This window comes from Sebastes umbrosus, chromosome 9, assembly GCF_015220745.1.
Source record: "Sebastes umbrosus isolate fSebUmb1 chromosome 9, fSebUmb1.pri, whole genome shotgun sequence".
Lineage (NCBI taxonomy): Eukaryota > Metazoa > Chordata > Actinopteri > Perciformes > Sebastidae > Sebastes > Sebastes umbrosus.
In genome coordinates, this window is record NC_051277.1 from 6298983 (window position 1) to 6320717 (window position 21735).

Here is a 21735-nt window from a genome sequence, read left to right on the forward strand (position 1 = left end):
TCCAACTAATGGCCATCCCAATTTGTCAAACTCCAAAGTGACTTCTTCAAATAGCTTGTTTTGTCCAACCGAGAGTCCGAAAGATATCCAACTTTCAATTATATAAAACAGCATATCCTCATATCTGAGAGGCTGGAAGCAGTGATTGTTACATCACTGCTTTTTTGGTATCGATCAACAAATTGTTGAAGCACTAATTCCAATAACAGTCCATCTAAATAAAGCCCATGTTAACATTTAGGTCAGAAGGCTGACCGTGTGGACGACATGTGGTTGTGGTGGAAAGTCTTCTAGTAACGGATTAAAAAGGAATTAAGAGAGGTCACATTGTCCATCACCAATGCAATAGACATGCAGGTCACAAGTCCCATTCTGATAACATTCAAAATCGTCGCGATTACTGGAAAGCTGACTGCTATGGTGCGATGTAATGTGACAGTGACAGGCTGTAACTCTGGGTCATGTTGGGTGGCAGCTGGCAGGTTTACGAACAGGATCCCAAATTAGCTTTTAGTCACCTGAAAGGTTACTGATGGAAGTCATAAGACCTCCATTAGGTCCCGCAATAAAATGAGATATCGCTCTATTCATAGCCTGGAGTGTCCATCAGGACAACAGAACATGGAGCACGAGCTTATAGCCTCCTAAAAAAAGGTAGCTGATTTAAGTTATGAGTGCCCTTAGCAGGTGTATAAACAAGGTGTCTGACTGATGTGGCTTAGCAGTGGATGGCGAGGCACGCCAAGCAGCTGCGGTATTCTCATGAGGCTATTAGCCAAGCTTTTCACTTCCTGAGTATTTATAGCAAAAGACAAAGAAGAGTTAAAACAACAGGCAGCTCATACAAGTGGTGGTCACACAGGGCCAGTTACAGGACAGCTGCTCTATCCCGAAGGCTTTGCTCATTTCAACTAAGAAAATGTATGTCTTTGTTTCTGACCCTACTCTGATCCAGGGTTCCAAGTTTCTTATCAGACAATAATATATTTGGCCACAGACATTTCGTGAAGCAACCCTAATTGATTATGGCTAATATCGTTGCCACAGTGACACGGTTACCCATGGTGACCCCCTGCCCACGGGAGGTGGTGCAAGATGCAGTTGTTAACTTTGATCGTTTCCATGGAGACCAGTCAAAAGCTGAGAGGCTGAAGATCTCTGCTGGGTGTCACCTCGGTTGTAAACAAGACAGTGGGAGAGGACATCACAGACACCACTAAACTTCAACAAGGTAGACAATTTCTCCACTATATAATGGACGTACTGTACACACACTTCAGCTCAACTCCTGATCTACAGACACTAGTCGGATGTGAGTAGGGCTGCCCCCTCGCAGTCGACTAGTCAACTCAGATTTCTTTATGCTTTTTTTCATACTGAATGACTTATTTCCAAGAAACTTATGAGCACATCTCTGGTAAACACAAGATTTAAAGTGGTCCTTTTGTGTGATTCTTTATGGATGTTTTACAGATCCGTCGATTAAATCAACAAATCGATTAAACGATGAAATTGTATGACTGTTAATCAACTAAGAATTTCTTTGGTCAAGGACAGCCCTAGTTGTGGGTGTTCATTCATCTGCTGTCAAATAGCTCCAAGACAAAATTAAACACTGAGAAAATTGGAATGGACAATATTTATTACTCAAATTTCTCACTGTTTATTATGCAGAGCTTTTTGGGGTTTATGTTGCTCAGTCTTTTATGAACGTGACATGTGCATAATGTAGATATTAGCCTCTCTGGACATAGTTTTTCCTCTGGCATCCAGTTAAACTCCACATTCTAACTGTAATTATTATGTAATAAATATAAAAATAACAAAAAGTGGTTCATGATAGATGCAAAGGGGATGTGACTTTAGTGTACACACACTAATGAAACAGGAACCGCTGAGACCAACGATGCCTCCCACAGGAGTCTACGACAAATGGTTCATGAGTTTATGGCCACGGTATGTGAATCAGTTTAGAAGTTATGCGCCTTTTTGTTTATATGCCACTCTCACCGCCACACCCCCTTTTGGCCAATTGGCTTGAACACAAACACACACCTTCACACCCACACACTTGACCTACACACCAAATTTCAGCCTCCTAGGGCAAAAAGTGTGGCCACCAAAGGGTTGGGAAATATTTGTGGACCGACCCGACCAACCTGTAGAACTGCTGGTCGTAGCTTAAAAAAAATGTCATAGTTTGGGGATGTAGCAGGTGCTGTCAGAATTCAAAGTAAAGGAATCACAGGGAAATCAAGAGCAAAAAAAACTGCTGTGATGAATATTCATCAACAATACTGCTACAAAAATAATAATCATCACAAGGATTCTCACTTTCAAAGACTGCTCAAATTTCAAGCTCAATTACTCCAAAAAAATGTTTTACCTGACATTTCCCAAATTAGACAAGGCTGTCGAGACGGTCCTGGGAAGTAATGAAGTGGCAAAGAGAAGGAAACACTTTTAACTCAGAAATAAATGGCAGTTTCAAAATACAAAAAGCATCCCAAGTTGTCTACTGTTACAGTGAGTTACTGCATCCCAATCAATACAGAGGTGAGAATATCCAGAATATTCAGCCTTTTTGCATCTTTAAGTAAATGTCAAAGGCACCAATCAGGGTTAATATCATGATAAGTACGCAGAAAGAATTTATGCTCTTACAGTTGGGAGCTTGGTAAAGGTTAATCTATTCCCTGATGTTGTGATGACATTTTGAAACAATGCTAGCATTGGAACATCTCATTGTGCATTTACGAATTTGCCCCTACTCTGCATGCGATATAAACTACCAATACATTGGCATATGGAGCTGGAACACTGACTGCGACATGTGAAAAGGGCAAAATATAAAATGCAAAGGGTTATTATTAATGTGAAGGGAGGGCAATTAATTTGTTTTCCGCTCCAAGGAACATTTGAATTTGTCAATATAGTCAGTGTTCACTTCTGTTGTGCTTCAAACACAACACTATAATCATGCCATGACTATTCATATCATCAGAGACAAGGGGAAAAAAATTCCTCCTCAGACCCCCTCTGTCATTCCTCCAAGCCTTGGGGAATTCACTGAAGGTTAATTTATTTAAATCTCCCATCCACTCATCGCTATTCCATTAAACTCACTAAGAATCTTTGGTTTACAGACTAATCCGCTTTCTACTGTCAAAGGCCCGTGCCCTTTTTGCATTGTAGTGAGTGAATGAGTGTGACAACACAGAGGTTGATAAGGTCATGTTAGCTCACACGTGCATGCGCAATGTCTTCTGAGAGCGATGCTTAGCGTCGGACTAATAAAGTCTACGAGGCGCTCGTGGCAGGAGGCAATAAAGTGGAAGTTCATCCCAGGAGAACCGTTCTTCTCTTCGGTCCTCGAGGCCCCAGGATGTCTAAGTTCTTACCATCTGGCCTCTCCTTTAGAAGACAGGATACTTTAATGCATGCAGTGTATGGACGAGATCAATATATCAACAATTAGGCAGCGGTACAAAGGATATCTTGGCGATGTGGGCAATCGCTGTACCATTATTACAGGATGGCATGCGTTACGATTGGCACGGACGCTCTTATGCTAATGACTTCGGGAGCGCTCACACTTCCCTTAAATAGTTGGTGGAGCTATTTGCAGTCTGTTAGAAAAACATCCAGCCTATGTCGATGTGTTGTTGTGTTCCAGAGGAATGGCTAATGAGAGGCTCGCTGGCTCCAACGTACATCAACAATGGCAAGCTGGGAGAGCCGTGTGTGTCTGAGTGTGGCCATGAGCGGCTGTGAATGGTCATCTCTAAAGCACTTGGCTCGACAACTGACTAATACTGTTTGTCGATTCTTTGCTGAGTCAATCCCATCGGGGGATTCACTTTAAAACTAGTTTCTGAGACTTGAACATAAACTGCTGCAGTATGAAGTCGTGTCTCTCTTTGGACGACCAGCTGCTGATTTACAATAAGCAGATGATGCTCACTGAAGCTTTCCATCCTGTCACAGAACATTATTTAAAGCAAACATGGGCGATCCTTAAGGTGCAAGTCATTCCTCCTAATTAAAATGGGATTAGGTCGCAGCAGGGACTTACTGTTCTTTTAGGGCTTCAAATATATATCACCATCTTTTGTCACCGGCTGCTTGTCCATAAACCTCCACTTCATTTGACTCCACCTCTTGTTCTCTCCCATCTGTCTTCTCACACGTACGCTTCTCTTAATTATGCCTTTCTCTTCACTCTGGTGCTTAGCTGCCATCTACTTTTTGTATTTTTTTGTCTCATTTGCAGCCTGTCCTGAAATCACAACTGCTCTATAATTTGCTTCAGACCACCTATATTTTATCTTGTGGGGGAATGGACTGGTACAGAGGACAGAAGTGATTTATGATAAGCAGCTGCTGCCATCACTGGCACAGGCTTTTAAAAGCAGCAAGATGTATCCTGCACTCGATGTTGGCTTTTGATTTCAAGAGTCCAACTTTGTTCTTTCAATAGCAGCAGTTTCCCCGTGTATAAATGCAGCTTTTTGAGGTGTTGTATGCTACAAGGCGTCTCCAATATCTAGGCGTATTAATATTTAAAATCAGAGGAGAAAAGACAGAATAACAAATTCGACGGAAATAGGAATGGGACACTGGGAAAACACAAAACACAAATGGGTCAGTGTTTATTCTAAAATGGAAAATTTCCCTCTTGGATTAAGTATATCTGTCCATAACTTAGTGTATTGTTAATGGTGTCCTTGTTTATCACAAAGCCCCAAAAAACTCCCTTAAAACTGTGGGAAAAAGTCAAACGAGGACAATGATTTGTTTTCAGACCAGATTGAATATTAGTTGATCTATAGTACTGGATGCTTGCTAAGCTTTACACAGTCATTATCTCCACATATAATGTGACTCAAAGCACCCGGCTCTTCTCACATTTTGCATTTGAGTCATTTTCTGCCTCAATTGTCTACACTTATACTTATGCCTTCGGTGAATGTGTGTTTTAATGGGTGTTTTTAAGGATTTCTCACTTTCAATGTCGGATTGAAGACCATCATAACCCAAGGCCGTCAGCATGGCGTGCATATTTCTTCTAAAGCTGTGGTAATTACCCTTTATTTCAGTAATTACCTTCTCCAAGAGCATAAAACCAGATGAGACAAGTTTGATGTCTTTAATCTGTTAAATGGGTAACAGGTTATTGTTCAATAAAATAAAATAATATGGAAGACTGAGTCCTGAAGCCAAATTTCAGCCACATTTGCATCATTAGGCAAAATCAATTCATAGCCAGTCCAGATAAAATAATTTTCCTGACTCACAGATTTCTTTGTAAACCCCGTTTTAGTCTGGGTTTGAAAAGCATGCCCACACCTTGTCAGTACACTTCAGAGCATCCCAGAGGCTGTGCTTAGTTTCAAGGAGCGTAGATAAGAAGCCTTATTCCCTTGTGTGTCAATTAATACTTGTAAAAAGTGCTCCTTAGCTGTTTTTATTGTTTGTCTTGTGCACAAAGCTTCCTCTCTCTCTTCCCCTCTCTGAGAGGAGAATGAGTATCAGACCCCCTGAGTGACAATACAAGTGAGATCTCAGCGCTCTCGATGCAACAGCCTGTTTTCAAAAGACAACTCTTTGCCTTTGATGCTATTTCGGGATGTAGCTCCCATACAGGTCTGAAGAGAAGAATTACACCAGATGGCTACTTGTCATTCTCCACGAGTTGGGAGCTCTGAATTCTGGTCCAGGAAGCTGAAGTCCTCACTGTGACGCCTGGTGTTGATCACGATCTAGACTGCTAACAGGGACACATATGCTGCCTTGATAGCACCGCTGATTCGTAAACAAGTGAAAGCACTTTTTTTTTTGCTTCCAGTAGTTACAGCTTCTACTTCTAGACAGCTTTGGGAAAAACCCAATCTGAATCCCTGCTCAAAGGTTTACACTTATGTATGCGACAGGGTTCAACGTTAATGTTTTTTTTAATTTCAATTAGAAATCTACTTGCCCAAAGTCAATTTTTACCCCTATACAAATTGTATAACATTTTTATTTATTAGCAGTTAAATAACAACAAAGACCTAAGTTATCTGTCACGTTTAATCTTTATTTAAGTATACAAATCTGGAGTTTCGCCCTCATCCTCGAATGCCACCCAACTAAACTCCTGTTTCCAGTATAATTGAAATGCTTGCTTGTGCTTCAGCTCATGAACTTTGTCTTTAGCTGGCGCTATTTTCTCGCGAGTGCCAGATCGGTACTGCGCATGTGCAACTCTCAACAGAGAGGAGACAGCAGAAAGATGACTCACTCCTTAAGCTACTTCCATCATCAGCTCTGAAAAAAACAATGTGTTTAATTCTTTTCTGCCACTTGTCCAAACAGGTAAGTGAGTTGCTAGATTTACTCGCCCAAAAAGGGGCAAGTAGAGTGATCAATGATATGATGCAGGATACTACTGTTTGATTTAACTTGTCACATCTGTAAACACTTCTGTTGCAGCCATGTCAGCTGCCACTACTTTCACTTGTGGATCTGGAATCCAAACCACGGTCTTCAGTGTGGTTTTTTGCACAAGAAACTCAGAAAACATTAGATTACATCTAAAAAAACAGAGTAACTTATAGGGAAACTATGGTTCACTACAACTTGGATTTATTTTTGTAGGTCCAGCAATCAGTTCTATCGGTTACGTATGGTCAACATTTACTCATCAAAGTAAGGGCCAGGATCTCAAAGTACGAAGACGTCGCTAAAAACGGGTCCAACTGGGCAACAAAGACTAGCAGTCCGACGATAAGGACTAGAGAAAGTACGCCGAGTTAAAGCGGCTCTCAAGTTTTCTTTTTTCAGTCTTCTCGCAACGATCCTGTCTCTTTTTGTGTGTACAACTCAGTGCAACACCACGAATGCCTTTTGGAAATACTGTGTGAATATGTGTGCTGTTATCCCCATTTGTATGGATTCATCTTGTCACAAAAAAAAAAGAATAGTCAAAATCAATTTCAGCAGAGGCTAAGATATCCAGACTTTTAGTCCTCAATATGAGATGTGTCAAACTCCAAAAACTCTTCTGAAGCACTTCCCATGATGCAACTCATTAGCATTTTTTCCTTCGACCATCCCAGTTTAAAAGACATGGGCGTTTACCAGTTTGTAAAGCAGGCTTTCTGCAAAAGATCTGAAGTCACAAGCTCCAGTGGAGAAAATTCAGCATGATGAGTAAACTGGTCTTCATGCATGAAATCAGCAGAATATCTCTTTAATATTTAAGAGTATAAAATGAATGGATAATGTTTCCATCGCCGCACTTGGCGACACTGTTGTGGCTTCAAAATCAACACAGAAATTCAACAGTCTTGTCTTATAAATGACAAAACAAAAACATGATCCTATTTAAAATCTAAGTGTTCCATGAAGACCTGTATTTTTTGTCCCTTTTTGCCTTCACCAAAGTACAAACACGTTAAAATCTGGAGCTGCGAGTGCAAAAAAACAAACATTTAGTCACACATGAGAGTGCTAATGGACCCTGTGGCAGAAAATGTCAGCACTCATTGTCGGTCTGTCTTGTCCCTTGTTGTTTTGTCACTGGAAAATGGAAGGAAATGTGTTTGTGGCAGCGAGGGGTTTTTAGTTTTGCCAGAAAGAATTAGTCAGTGAAGCGAGCTAAACTTCATTCTGTAATGACCAGAGAACGAGTCAGGAGGAATCTATTCCATAAGCCGCAGCACCGAAATTTAAGGCATAAATAAAGCAAATAGCCGAAGAGGGGGCACAAAAGCGCAAAAACAACATCTTTGTTTTACTTCGGGGAGGCTGGGAGCAGTTGGGGTCACAACAGGTTGCACTCAAGTCAAGTAAACACCCACTTAGGAACACAATGATTTATTTGATTTATTCAAATGCCTTGGGTTTCCACTGATGCATGCTAAAGCTAAGCTCTGACTCATTTAAAGAGAGAAACATAGTGACAAAGGGCAAAGTGAATCATCGTATTAATGTGACCCCTGGTGCAAGCTTCACAAGCAAAGTCTGCCACTGTAGGAAGAATAGTAATGCATCAAATGCTGGATGCTAAGTCAAATGGATACTAATATTGTCGGGGAAGATGCACACACCATTGGCATCAAAATGCTTCAAAATAAGAGTTTGGCAGATCTGTAGTAGCGGGATTACCGCCAACAGTGTTTCCAAATACTCCAATCAGCAAAATAATTTATCCCAAAACAAAACTTTATTGGCTTGTGTTTTGGCAATATTCTTTCAGAATGGAGAAATATATAGTGATGATTTTTTTAGTTATTGCACCAGCTAGCTTTAGTGGAGGATAAGTGGAGGAGATGCATCCTGCCAGCTGAACAGAATAATACTAAATGTGAGACAACATACATAATATATGAATATAACTTTTCAAAAGTTGACGATTCGAGTCATTAGTCGAGAAGACCATGAGTAGGCAGGCAAATCATTGCACTCTTATTTTTTTAGCTGTGTCATTGTACACAGAGCAATGCAGGAGCAACAGCATGGCCGGGTGTAAACTTTACAAACCAAATCTTGTCTCAAAGTGACATCTCCACAAAACTAAGTTTGATGGAGGGTAATGGAAACGGAGGGTAGCGTGAGGCAGAGCAGCGCGAGGCAGAGCAGCGCGAGGCAGAGCAGCGCGAGGCAGAGCAGCGCGAGGCAGAGCAGCGCGAGGCAGAGCAGCGCGACTCGTGTCTCTTGGCTGCTCAAAAGGCTCTCGGCTCCGATGCCGACTGTCAATGAAGTTGGCTAAACTACTTTTGAACCAGACACTGTTACAACCTCTTTTACTGTCATACAGTGTGACTGAGTGTCCAGGTGACAACACTGTCAGCAGCAGCCAGCAGTAGGAGGTGGTGCATTAGGATTATATAACTGAACTATGACCTGGACCTACACTTTTACTTTGCAGGAAGCTGATGTTTTCAAAATAGAGATAATGAACTAGGGCATTAAGACAATGATAGAGTCTTACAGGTAAAACCATAGACTGTATATAAGAAGTGGACGTAGTCACCGTGACGTCACCCATTGGTTTGTGGACTGCCGTTTTGAGGCCTTGAGTTCGGCTTTCTGGCTTTTGCCATCTTGTTTTTTTTGCAACCAGAAGTGACATGAGAGGGTGGAGCTAAGTACAACCAAACGCTGAATAAGATGTTTTTAGATGACCAAATGTCACAATTAACTTTGATGAACTGGAAACACACTGTGAAAGGGTTAAAGTTGTTAGACGAAAACATGGACAACTCCCAGACCGGACAACGCCGTGGAAGCGACCTGTCAGTCACAAGGTAGCCACGCCCTAAAGCATCCCCTGCTTTATGGTCTATTTGACTCTAAATGGGACCATAATTTACTAAATGAATATCATGCTGTATTGAAGAATACTTTAAACTTGTGATTGAGACCATAAAATCATGTTTACAAATTTTTACTGAGGTAATAAATCAAGTGAGAAGTAGGCTCATTTTCTCATAGACTTCTATACAGTCAGACTTCTTTTTTGTAACCAGAGGAGTCGCTCCCTGCTGGCTATTAGAAAGAATGAAAGTTTAAGGCACTTCCGCATTGGCTTCACTTTTCAAACCCAGAGGTTGCCCCCTGGGTAAAAAATTGATATCTGATATAGGAATTTAGTGTGGGGCAGCTGTTCTGCAGGTGCACTGAATTGACATTAACTGTAGGAGAGTGGCAGGAGAGTGAATAATATATGTCTCATATTTGTAGGTAAAATGAATTGAAGAAAAGTAGTATGCATAAAAACAAAAACACAAAGACAAAACAAGCAATTTGAAGGGCTCTAGGAAATTGTGACGGACATTTTTCAATATTTCCTGACATCACAAAATGATAAAATGAATTGAATTCCCCTTCTTGGGATCAATAAATTTGTCTGAATCTGAAGTTAAATAAAAACATAATAAAAATAAAAACTTATACTTGGAGCCCTAATGTATACTCTGCAATATGTGTTTTCAGAGAGTTGCATATTTATAAGTGACTGCACATACCCTTTTAATAACATTAGTTGGAAAACTCAAGTTCAAATACTGTCAGTACAAACTCATGATCTGCAGGCTGCTACTCAAGAACTGTCTTCCCATCTACCCACTGATGTTTCGATCACAGCTTTACTTTGTCAAATCTGTCCTCGCCCTGCTCATCTCCGGCGCCAACAAGCACCAGAATAGAACTCATTTTTTGTCACTCTGGCATCTTTGTGTGGAAGCCAAATCTCCTTTTTGAAATATAAATCTTAAGTAACTGTTCTAAAAAAAACTGGCAGTAAATGAAGAAAGCTTTAAGTTTGTTTTGTGTTTTAACTACCTCTGCTTTCCTTGCAGTTTGTCAAATGTCAGATCCTATATTTCCTGTCATTTATGTCTGCTGCTAATGGATACAAAGGAGTCTCCGCTTTGAGAAAAACATCTGCTACTTAAATGTTCATTGCCAAAGAAAACCACTTCTTGAATTCACTTATACTTCACAGTCATCTCATGTCCTGTCAACTATTTAGCAGTGGGTCAAAACTGGAGGGTGAACAATAAATTAATAATAACTTGAGTCAATCTCAGTTTCCTCTGACAGCAGCTATGGACAATTAAGTAGGGTCCCTGCCCCTTTTGTTGTTCCACATAGGCTATGAATACATATTTCCTCGACTAATCTTCGATTTCTCTCCTTGTTCTGACCTCGAGCAGGAGCCGTGTGACACAATCATAGCATGACAGCTCTGAGTGCTTGGTTAACCATCTGCTGTCCTCTTTTGAAAATCAGTTATACATTCCCAGCTGTTTCCACATCCCATGCTATCTCACAGGGGACTAGCGTCAATAGTTTCACAAATAAATCTAACAATAATATTGCAATATCATCATCTGCAGTTTTCCACTCTGCTGTGGCTGAGTCTCCCTGATGGATACTACAGAAATAGGACAGGAAATGACCTTTCCAGACACTTAATGGCCTGGTCATGGAAGCGATCAGGACAAAGGCAATTAGTCAGTTCATAGATCACACTTTGCCAGCTATAGAGGAGGCGACCAAGCTCAGCAGAGGCCATTCAACCAACGTAATGAATAAAGAGTCCTACTTCCATTCGAAGCTGCATATATCCATTAAGATATCTAATGCATTGCACAAATACAATGGTGGGAGAAAGCTTTCTAGTATCTGAAGCGAGGTTAACAGTGCAGCACTTGCTTCATTCGATTTTTATGTTATATCTACAGCTACTGTACAATTCTTTCTTGGGTTTTGTTCAATTTTGATTGGATTAAGGGAAGTAACTCTCAGCGAGCAGAAAGAACACACGGGATGGTGAAGAACAAAATGGTAAGGAACTGTGACAAGGTGGAAGCAGAGTGATTTAAATGAGGCTGCAGTTTGGCAGCTCCATTTGTATGTTCACTACCAGAACCAACCCGGTCTCACTCCCAACTCCAGAAATAACGGCAATTGGCCAGCGTCTCGAAACATCAGACACCGATGCACGGAGACGCCCTTTAGCAACAGTACGTGACGAACCGGGCTTTCAACTAACTCCAATGTAATCTTACTCTGTGGCGTCAAACACAAGACCTTCTAGACACGTGACTCGTTGGTATCGCTAGTCAGGTGAGTCGTTAGTCATTGAAGTTAATGTCAACTACGACCGTTTCCCAACCCTAACTAAGTGGTTGTGGTGCTTCCTGTGAAAACTGAAGTTTATTTTGAAAGGACACTATGCATGTAATGAGCATATGTTGACACACCGTCCCTGACACGTTCAAAAGTAATGCAAGTGCGTTGGTTTCCGATGCCGAGGGGCACTGACATTTTCAACACCAATATATCAGCAGACTATTTGCTTCTGCCTGTGTCCTAAAAATTTGATGAATTTCTCCAACCATAGATATTCTTCTGTAAAAATCAGTCCTGTTTAAATACTTTTTTAATTGCTCATCACTAGTAAGAGTGCACCCTCTTGCAATTGTGCTCAAGAAGTTTCAAAAACTATATTCTAAAATGTAACTACTTTGTTGTTAGCAAAGAAAAACTTGCAGGGTTGCCACAGAATAACACTTGCCCTGTGCAGAATACATTACCATAGAAATAGGAGAGTAGGCACATCATTTTAACTGGAGTGATTCAGTGATTTCAGTCTCTCCTTCTCAATCAATTTCAATCTCCCTCTCAATCAATAGAGCACTTGTCTAACAGGAGAAGCAGTTACCAGGCACACTGTATACCCTGTACTCTTTTTCTGAAAAACTCCCATGTCTGATGTTCTTCATGTAATTCATGAATTATACATACTCGACACAAAGATGCATTCTGGTATGTGGCAGCAATGATAACGCTCCATCAGTAATTTATGGGAGGAATAAAAACAATACATTCAATCAGGCATAACGAGCGGGAGGATTTTGGATGGAGTGCAGAGCGTATTTTTTTCAAAAGTTGCAGCTTCGCATCATCTCCCGCTCCAATTTCTCCAAGTTCAAAGTATGCCGGAGCATGTTTATTTCACAACGTGTTTTTATCTAACGAAATATTTAACTCCGATCCATATTTGTTGGCATTTAGCCTTTTAAAACCAAATGATATCACTTCATCAATAAATCACTTTATTCAAATTAAGGGTTTTGTTCGAGGATTTTGAAAAACTCAATAGAATCTTCAAATGTAAAAGAAGAAAAATTGCATTCGGTAGCCTAAAGCCCTAATTAAAATACAACGCAAGTTGTTTTTTTTGTCTTTTTTTGGAGCGAGCTTTGAGCAACTTGAGTGGTGCAGGGTGAAATCTGAGTTAAGCTTGGAGCGATGTTGAGCGGAGCGGCTGCAGCTCCGTGAGCGAGGAGTGGAACTTCTCACCGCTCCACTTCGTTCACAAGTCCTAATCAGGATCATTCAATAATATCACCAAGGTACAATCTATAATTATTAAATTACAGTACATTACAAATGTTGCCTCGCAATGCCATTTCCATCTGGACCGCTCCTGGTTCCTTTCTACAGTCTTGGTGTAAAAAAAATTGTGCCACGTTGCCCCCTATTTCCTATCTTCTCCAACTTTTCACTTCTGGCTATGTTTTAAAAAGGAATCATTTTAGAAAATGAATGAACAGAAAGAAAAAAGCCATCACCCAGAGAGGGTCAAATCTGTGCTAGCTGGGGATAAAGCACCAAATTTGCGAGTTCTCATTAGAAAACTGGGATGTCTACGACTTTAAACTAGCACAGGAAAGGACATTAGATTACTTCAGGGATGTCAAACAGGTGCAATAGTCAAACTAATGGATCAGGATGAAAAGACTGAATACTGACTTGGACTTTAAGGGATAGACAAAATAATCTACTGACGCACTGGTGATTTGTGGAAGAATTACTGACAGATTAGCAAAGACTTTTCATTATATAGAACCGGCCTTAGTGAGACTCCAACATGGTCAGACCTCTAAATACCTTGAAGCCCTCCGGTAACCACTCAGTCCCAGAGCAGCCGGCAAACAGCCTGCGCTATTTCTGGATGATGGACCACAGCAGAACCCTAATCCTGTCTGTACTACAAGACCCAGTTCCATACCATTGGGCTGAAAACCTCAAAAGGCCAAAAGCAGATAACTAATGAATGATAGCTAGATGTCATGATGCCGCTTCATCTCTATAATGTGGATGGTAAAAGATTTGGAAAGTAGGGTTTATCATGTATGCATGATATGCTGTAAACTCGTGGAGATGTTCAAATGTGAAGTGAAAGCTGCTCCATTTTTATTCCCTCGCAGGGAGAGCCTCTAGACAAATGTAAATGGCATCTGATGATTAAAAAACTGCTGACACAACTACTAACACTTTTGATTCATTTTAGACTGACACGCAATCCAATACGTATTAAGTAGAGAAGACAAAAAATTCGGAGATTTCCATGTGATATACTGCTGACATATGTTCCTAAGGGCTTCAGTGGGGAAGAAGACGCCCTCTAAAACTTTAACAAGATGTTCATTCTTGGCTGCGTTATTCTGGACCGGCTCCAGAGGAGTTATGATTGTCCATGCAAATGGATATGAAACTGAATTATGGAATTTTTATTGCACCAGTGCCTTTTGTGTGGTTTTATGACCACTATAAACTATGGTCTCTGTTCGCAATTGTACTGTAAGGTGAGCGGTGGGAGGCAGCAAACTGCTATGGCTCACCGACATGGGAGAGGGAAATACAGCTGGTATTTGACCTGGATCAAATAGCCTGAACCACTGGGGGTGAGCTCACTATTTCACACTTTCCACATTAAAATATTGGGATTCAGGTAGAAAATTGGAAAAGGGGCCCTTTAAAAATGGTGTGTAACTTTATAGATGCTTTTATCCCTTCATACTGTTGTACATTTTCAAATGTAAATGGTCAATCCTGATTTTGGAAACATCAATTAACAAAACAACTCCACTTAGCTTTAGATCACATCGCATGATCTTCATCAGCAGATGACAGTTTGCCAGTTTTTAAATGGAAAAATTACGATAGAAAATAGGAATTTTAACATTTACTAATCAATGACAGCTGGAAAACCCCATCTGCTAATGAAGATAATATGATCAAAAGGTCCACACAACATCTACAACGTTTTTATTTAACGAGGGCTCTAATGTAAAAGCAATATATTTAACAGCAACAAAAATCTAAATTAGGAGCTGACGTGCAGGGTTTTCATGACTGAGCCGTCTGCCTCAGATTTCTTCCATCAGATCTGGATCGACATCCAGCCAACTCCGAACGCTGCCCAGTGCAGCATACCTTAACCAGCAACCAACCACACATACTTGAAATGAGTACTTCAAATATCTCAGCTCATTAATCATGGCGGTTAAGTAACAGAACAGTAACTAACAATATCTGTGTTCCTCAGATGATCTTGAGGGCACTTTACCCTGGTGAAGTGCCCTCCTGAGCTCTGAGCCCCGTTTAGAAATCATTCATAAGCCAATCACTGTTTTGGAGCCAGCTATCCGGGCAGTTGCTTATGTTTCTCTCTGCATGTTAATCCTCATAGCTTCTCTACTACATAAAACTCGAGGACCTGACGGGAGACTTCAGCAGCAGGCAACATGTACAAAGACAATTAAACACAACCCTAACCAACTAGTCTACCACGGGAATATCTCCCATCCCCACAGTGCTCAGTTTACCTTCAAGCAGCTCCTGGGGATGAAGTTCTCCCCAGGATCCACATTAATGTGAATTTGTGTGGCATGTCACTCATACAGAGGAACCCACTTCACCAGACAATACTAAATGCGCTCCCCACCTTGTTCTCACCCAACGAATCTCTCATTCCTAAAAATTAATTTGCAGTTAGAAAGCCATTTCCTCCTGAGTGCTGCTGAAGAGGTGTCTCCGTTTCGCCTGTTCTGCTGGTGGTGGTGTTGGCTAATGAGGGTCTGGTCGGGAGGCTGACGTTGACAGCTCAGCTCTTCAAAGGCCTTTGTCAAAACATTGCTCCGGGGGAGATTTGAGCAGCTAGCTGCCCACAGGAACACTTCTCTCATTTCCTCACTACTCAGTTTACCTGCAGGCTACATGTCCAACCACTGTATGTGACAAGCCACATTCAGATTGACACTTGCCAATAACACAGGAATGAATATACATGCATATCAAATGTAATAATATCCACGATCAGAGGGAGCAGTACTAATCTAAATCCCATCTACAGTTCACAAGGACTGGGGATATTCTATATTCTTTGTGATGTCAACAATCACCATGTAACCAACCATAACTTGTATAGCCCAACGGATACTGGATTCTTTGTTAGTGTTATTTGAGTTTTTAATCTTCCAAATATTGACATCAGTATCGGCATATCTGCATAAAGCTAATATCGGCATTAGGGGTGGGACAAAATACAGATACAGGAATATATTGTATTACTTCCTCTTGCAATAAGTTATTGATTCACTGCTGCCAAATATCAATATTTGTAACATGCAGGCGCTCTAAGCGGCTGTGTTGGGGTGGCTGAAAAGAAACTAGTAAGCTACACTAGAATCTTTAGTAGGGCTGCACAAGTAATCTAAATTTGATCAAAATTGCAATATGGTCTGCTGCAATTTTCAAAATCACACAATGTGCAATATTTGTTAAAGGCAAAATGTGTGTCAAAATACCATTTTAAATGTAATATTGTCATGCTGAAGAGATGTCCCGGCTTACACTCTACAGACTTCAGAAAACATCTGTGTTTGGTTCAGATACCCACAAAAATCACACCATAATCCTTTTAATATGGTTTCAATGAAAATGAGATTAATGATGTAAAAATTATCATTCCCTCTAATATCGTAAATCATATCGCAATATCAGTCAAAATGATCTCAATCGGATATTTTTTTTCAAAATCTTTCGTCATTAGCACGGAGGTCGAGTGGCTGCTCCAAGCCCAGAACATTGGGGGGGGGGGAATATGGAATATCAACAGCCATATCCTTTAACATGCATAGTAAAATAAATGTTTTAAATAACAATTTTAAAATACTCCTAGCGTAAACTGGGATGGATAATTTGGTGGGATTGTAATACTTGAACTTTTCAGCACGCTCATAATCCATTTAATACTTGGCTAAAACAAACAATGAAGATAAAAGTCACAATTAGGATGAGGGATAAATCCTAGCTGAGAATATACATGTCTGCTCCAGGACTCGTCACGACATCATCTGCCATTAGACGTCTGGACAGATGCCAAAACTCAAATCTTGGACCACGACACCCTGACCGAGCTCTGAATAAGGAAACAAGGGGTAAGTTGAGTAAACAAGACGAATCCCTTCCATTAACAGAAGGGCTGTGCACTGCGGAAACTCCTGCCATCCCACCATTAATTATCTGGTCTTATGGGAAGATTAGGGGAGAGAAACTAAGCCAACAGCCAGACTCCACTGAGTGGGCCTCCCCTGTTTAATTACCAAAACAGCACAAACAAATGAAACCCCATAGATCATGCGAAAGGATAGCGACGGAGGCTATGATCTGGCTGAGCCTGTCTCCACTCATCTGTTTTTTATTTTCTCCCTCCTCACGCCATCAATCCATCCGTCTATCACTCATCACAGCAGACAGACTGGAGAATGCAGTCGCACTGTTTTCAATGGCTAATGTGATGAGAGCGGAAACAGTAAAGAAAGGGTGCGACAACAGCAAGATGGTGATGCCAGGCTTCTCATCTACTACATAAAAAAAACCTGGAACACCTGAGTTTGCGCAGCGGTGTTAAGCACGGACTGTGCCAACCCTCTCAGCGGCTGTCTGGTTCTTAGTCCTCGTTCTCAGAACAGCTTTAGTTACAGCCGGAGAACTAAAGCTCCTAAAATGTGTGCTTAGATCAAGAAGCATAACTTATTCATTATTATTTCACTTCTACCTTGTACTTTATTAATCCTGTCCTTTGACTTTTATCTCAACAGTAAACCACTCTGTAAGCTTTTAATGAGCAAAATATAAATAAAAGATTAGCTGAAACTGTAAGTCGATTATTAATTGATAGAAAAAAATATTCCTGATCTATTTTGAAAATCAATTAATCATTTAAGTAAAATGCCAAACATTTTCAGATTCTGGCTTCTCAAATGTGAGGATTTTCTTAGTCGTGTTTGACAGTAAACTGAATATATATTTGTGTGTGTTGAACAGTTGGTCAGACGAAACAAGCGATCTGAAGACGTCACCTTCGCCTTCAGGAAATTGTAATGGGCATCTTTTACCGTTTGTTAACATTGTATTAGTCGGACTCATCGGATGTAGACCGATGGTAAAAGCTTGCCATTGGCCGCATCCTGTATTTCAGCCGGCATCCCCCTCCCCTTCCGCTATCTGCGCTGTTTTGCAAGGGCACCGCCGCTGCATCCTGTGCTTCGCACAGCTCAGGTATCGCTATCAGTATTGGGATGGAAAAAGTTGGAACGGTGCATCCCTAAAATACAAATAAGCCAGAGTGTTTTTTCCCCTATATAGATAGATAACATTGTATGTATGTATTGTATAAACCAAATGGTTAGTGAGAAAATAAATGGCGGATTAATCCATACTGAAAATAATCTTTAGTTGCAATCCTACATCTAAAAAGACAATTATTACTTCCTTGCTATGAATTGTAATCTCTGAAAGCACATGTAAATATATATTTGACAGAAGCAGAGGAGGCTGATGGGGAGTTCTCTCAATTCCAACAGCACACATTTCCATACAGACAGCAAACACAAATAAAGCATCCAAGTGTGCATACATGCACACACACACACACACACACACACACTCTATCACAACCGGCTCTCACAGTCGTTGGTGCCGACAGCTTCATTCCAACAGCGATTTGAAAATGGGATTGTCTGAACTGGGAGGTAGAGATGAGTGCTGCTGTGTCTCCCATTTTTTTTTTCCACGTTTTTGTGCAAGAGAGTGTGACTAGCATGATGCTCCGTCTGCAACAGGGAAACAAAACAATGTCCGATTCTCAAAAAGAAGTCAAACTCCAGTTTAACACATCACGTTAACACCAAAGTTGCCATTTGTCTCCATCACCAATCATTAACCGGATAAGCGGTTGAAGATGGATGGATGGACCTTAAACTTCATCATAAAGTAATTCATTAAAGATAATTGATATACAATGAAAACACACGCTCAAACACAAGTTTCACACATGTCATTAAGTCCCTTTGTTAGCTATATGAAGACACCACTTTGTCATGTGATGGACATTTATCATTTTATTAACACATTCAGTAAATTAATTGTTGCTATTAAGACCAGGAACAGACAACATGTAAAAATAACTGAAACTGCTGTATAGTGACATCTGTCACTGCAGCTCTTGCAACTGTGAATTAACAGAGAAAAGTTTCTTAAAATGAAAAGTAACTTACAACTGGGAACATAACAAGGAAACAAAACGAATACTCATATAGATAGAGTATCATATATTATCCTGTTGACAATCATCTGGCTTTCTACCTTTTCAACCTCTCTGAAAGTCTTTGACCTGACGTTACTACACCTGGTTCACTAGAAATCACCAACACATCAAGCTCTAGTTACATTAACCTGTTGCATCACTGTAGCATGTTGGCTAGCTAGCCTCTGGCGACAAAACACTGCTGATGACGCAGTTTGAGCTCAGCTGTCATGTCATGTTTGAAAACGTGTCATAGCCAACACGTTAAAGTCCTAATTACAGACACAGTCTGTGCAACACGGCATCATCTCCCTGATAAGATGTAAGAAAGCAGACCAAATCTTAACATTGGTCGAAAATGAACTATAATTGGACAATGTCAAGTTTTGCAGAGCAGAAGTACGGTCATTATATTACATTTTTGAATAGTCCACTCAAGGTTAGGGGGAAATGAGAGTAGCAAATCAAAGATCCAAATTATTGATCGGCTCTCCTCCACGATATTCAGCTGCTCCACTGACCCTGAATCAAACATGCACTCTGTGGCTGCTCCAGTTAAAGTGGGTTTCTGTATCAAATCAAAGCTTATAAAAATCCATTAGTCATTCCCCCTCCTCAGTCGTTTTCTATTCAGGCTCATTGTCATGGCCAATCTTTTATCTCAGGGGAAAATAATATTAAACTATAATAAGCAGATTGTCAGTGATATTCTCTTTTAAGTTGACTCTACTCTGGTGAAGAGGAATTATTAAAATAAATACATATCCACTCGCTAAGATAACAAAATTGTGAAAGTAAAAAAAAAACGTGGACGTTATGGATATGACTATGTTTTGAACGCATTTTAAATTGATGTTATATGTAAATCTTTTTTGGATGGAGTGAGTTTAGAGACACATGCCACTTTGACGACCTTTATGTCATCTGTTTCACTCTATGCAGGGGCTGTTTAGAGTCAATATAATCACCCCTGACACCTGCCAGCGACACCTGTTTGTGACTGATTCAAGTTAATGTGATGATTTCAACACATCAACACCTTTAGAAAACATTAAAATGCTCCAGTGGCCTTCGGGAGGAGAATTTATCATTCTGCTGTTGGCCAATTTTCCCTGCTCAGGCAGTTCGGGCCTATCTGAACACATGCTGTTGATTTACTGGCATGATGACATATTGGTCATCTCACTCTAAACGCTCTTCAATAGTGTCACAGTGATACTGTATATTGCATAAACCTATTAAATAATCTTCACTAAAAGCGGTAACTTCCTTCCACCTCCGCATAGACTCAAATGAAGCAAATATGTAGATTCTGGCATTACAAAATAAATTTCAAAATCATAAAAAAAAAAAAAAATACATAAGTGAATCGATTTTTTCTCCCACCCCTAGTATTTATAACTCATAAATTTGACAAAAAAATCATCTTAACATGGAGTCGTGACTTGAAAAGACTTCTATAAGTGATCCAATCCAGATCAATCCAAGGAAATGTTTCATTTGAGGCATTTGAAGCGCCATAGAGAAACAAACAGTTCTACTACAGTCTGGGGTATCCCTCCCCTTCAGATACCTCAGTACAGTTAACCTGATATCCAGGATGATCTATTGGGGTCATGAGAATGTTGTGGGACCCCTGGTTTGCCTCTTGGTGGTGCTGAGCTGAGCTTCTCTGCGTTACCCCGGAGGCTGGTCCAATTTTCACCCAGCACAGCTTCGGTCCAGGGACCACACTAACAAGCTAAAGCTCGACGCTCGTCAGGAAGGGAAGCATTTGGACACTCACTAGAGGCCTGAAAAAATGCAGGTTGTCAGTGCCGCCCTAAACCTGGACACAATAATTAATCTTCATATCGATCTACCTCCCTGACTTCTGTTGGGACAAGCACAGGAAGCATGACGGAGAACCTGCAGTAGGTCTCAGCACTATACGAGAGGAAGACAGGGAGAAGATTCTCCTCGGCTTTTCCTCCCACCCGGTCTCACAAACACACACACGCTCTATCATCGACCTCCCTGTGACTCAGGAGATTTTATTTGTCTACAAGGGAGAAAACAACCAAACAGGAAGAAAATAGATATGTATAGAATAAGTGGTTTAGAGGAACGAATTCCACGTAAACCAAACCGGATGAACTGAAAGAAAATGTTTATAAGGACGCAAGGTCGAGGCTGTGAAAAAGGACAATTTCAATCAAAGAAAATAAAAATGTATTTCAGTCCATTTCACCAAAGAGCTATAACATTTGACAAGACCTTGTTTGGGACAGATCCACTCTTTATCTCTGTATTTCTCTCCACCGCTTTCCCCGAGGCAAAAAAGGAGAGTTCAGATGCTCCTCCGACTCCGTCTGCCTCCTGCACCAGTTTCTCGTTACCACCGAGCGCCGCCCTCTCTGACAAACTGCCCACCAGTCTTTGAAATATGACCCATAAAGCCCAGTGCCACTATAAACCCGGAGCCATGGCTGATTTGTGAATCCAATTACCTCCCTGTCTGTAATGGCTGTGTTCAGTGCCATGATGTGAAGTCGGCTGTTGTCAGCATATGTCCTTAAGCCCACAGCACCCACGAGGAACGACATTCAGCATCTCGGACAGATCATCTAAATAACCATCTTGATGTATAGCAGTGCAGGGAGGTGGATGGTGCTGCGGTGATGCCAAAAACAAAAGTTTAGTTTGCTGGCACAAACACCGAGAGCGAGGTCAAAGAGCAGTTAAAGATGTATAGACCTGTACTGATTGCTGGCAGAGAGTGCTGAGAAATAATGCAGGGCAAGGAGCTGAGGGCACGGATA

General features: G+C 40.8%; 1 protein-coding gene across 4 annotated transcripts in view; it reads right to left on the bottom strand.

Annotated features, from left to right (window-relative positions):
* Nucleotides 1–21735, bottom strand: part of enox2 (ecto-NOX disulfide-thiol exchanger 2) — a 208730-nt gene that overhangs the window by 118172 nt on the left and 68823 nt on the right. The window lies entirely within an intron of this gene.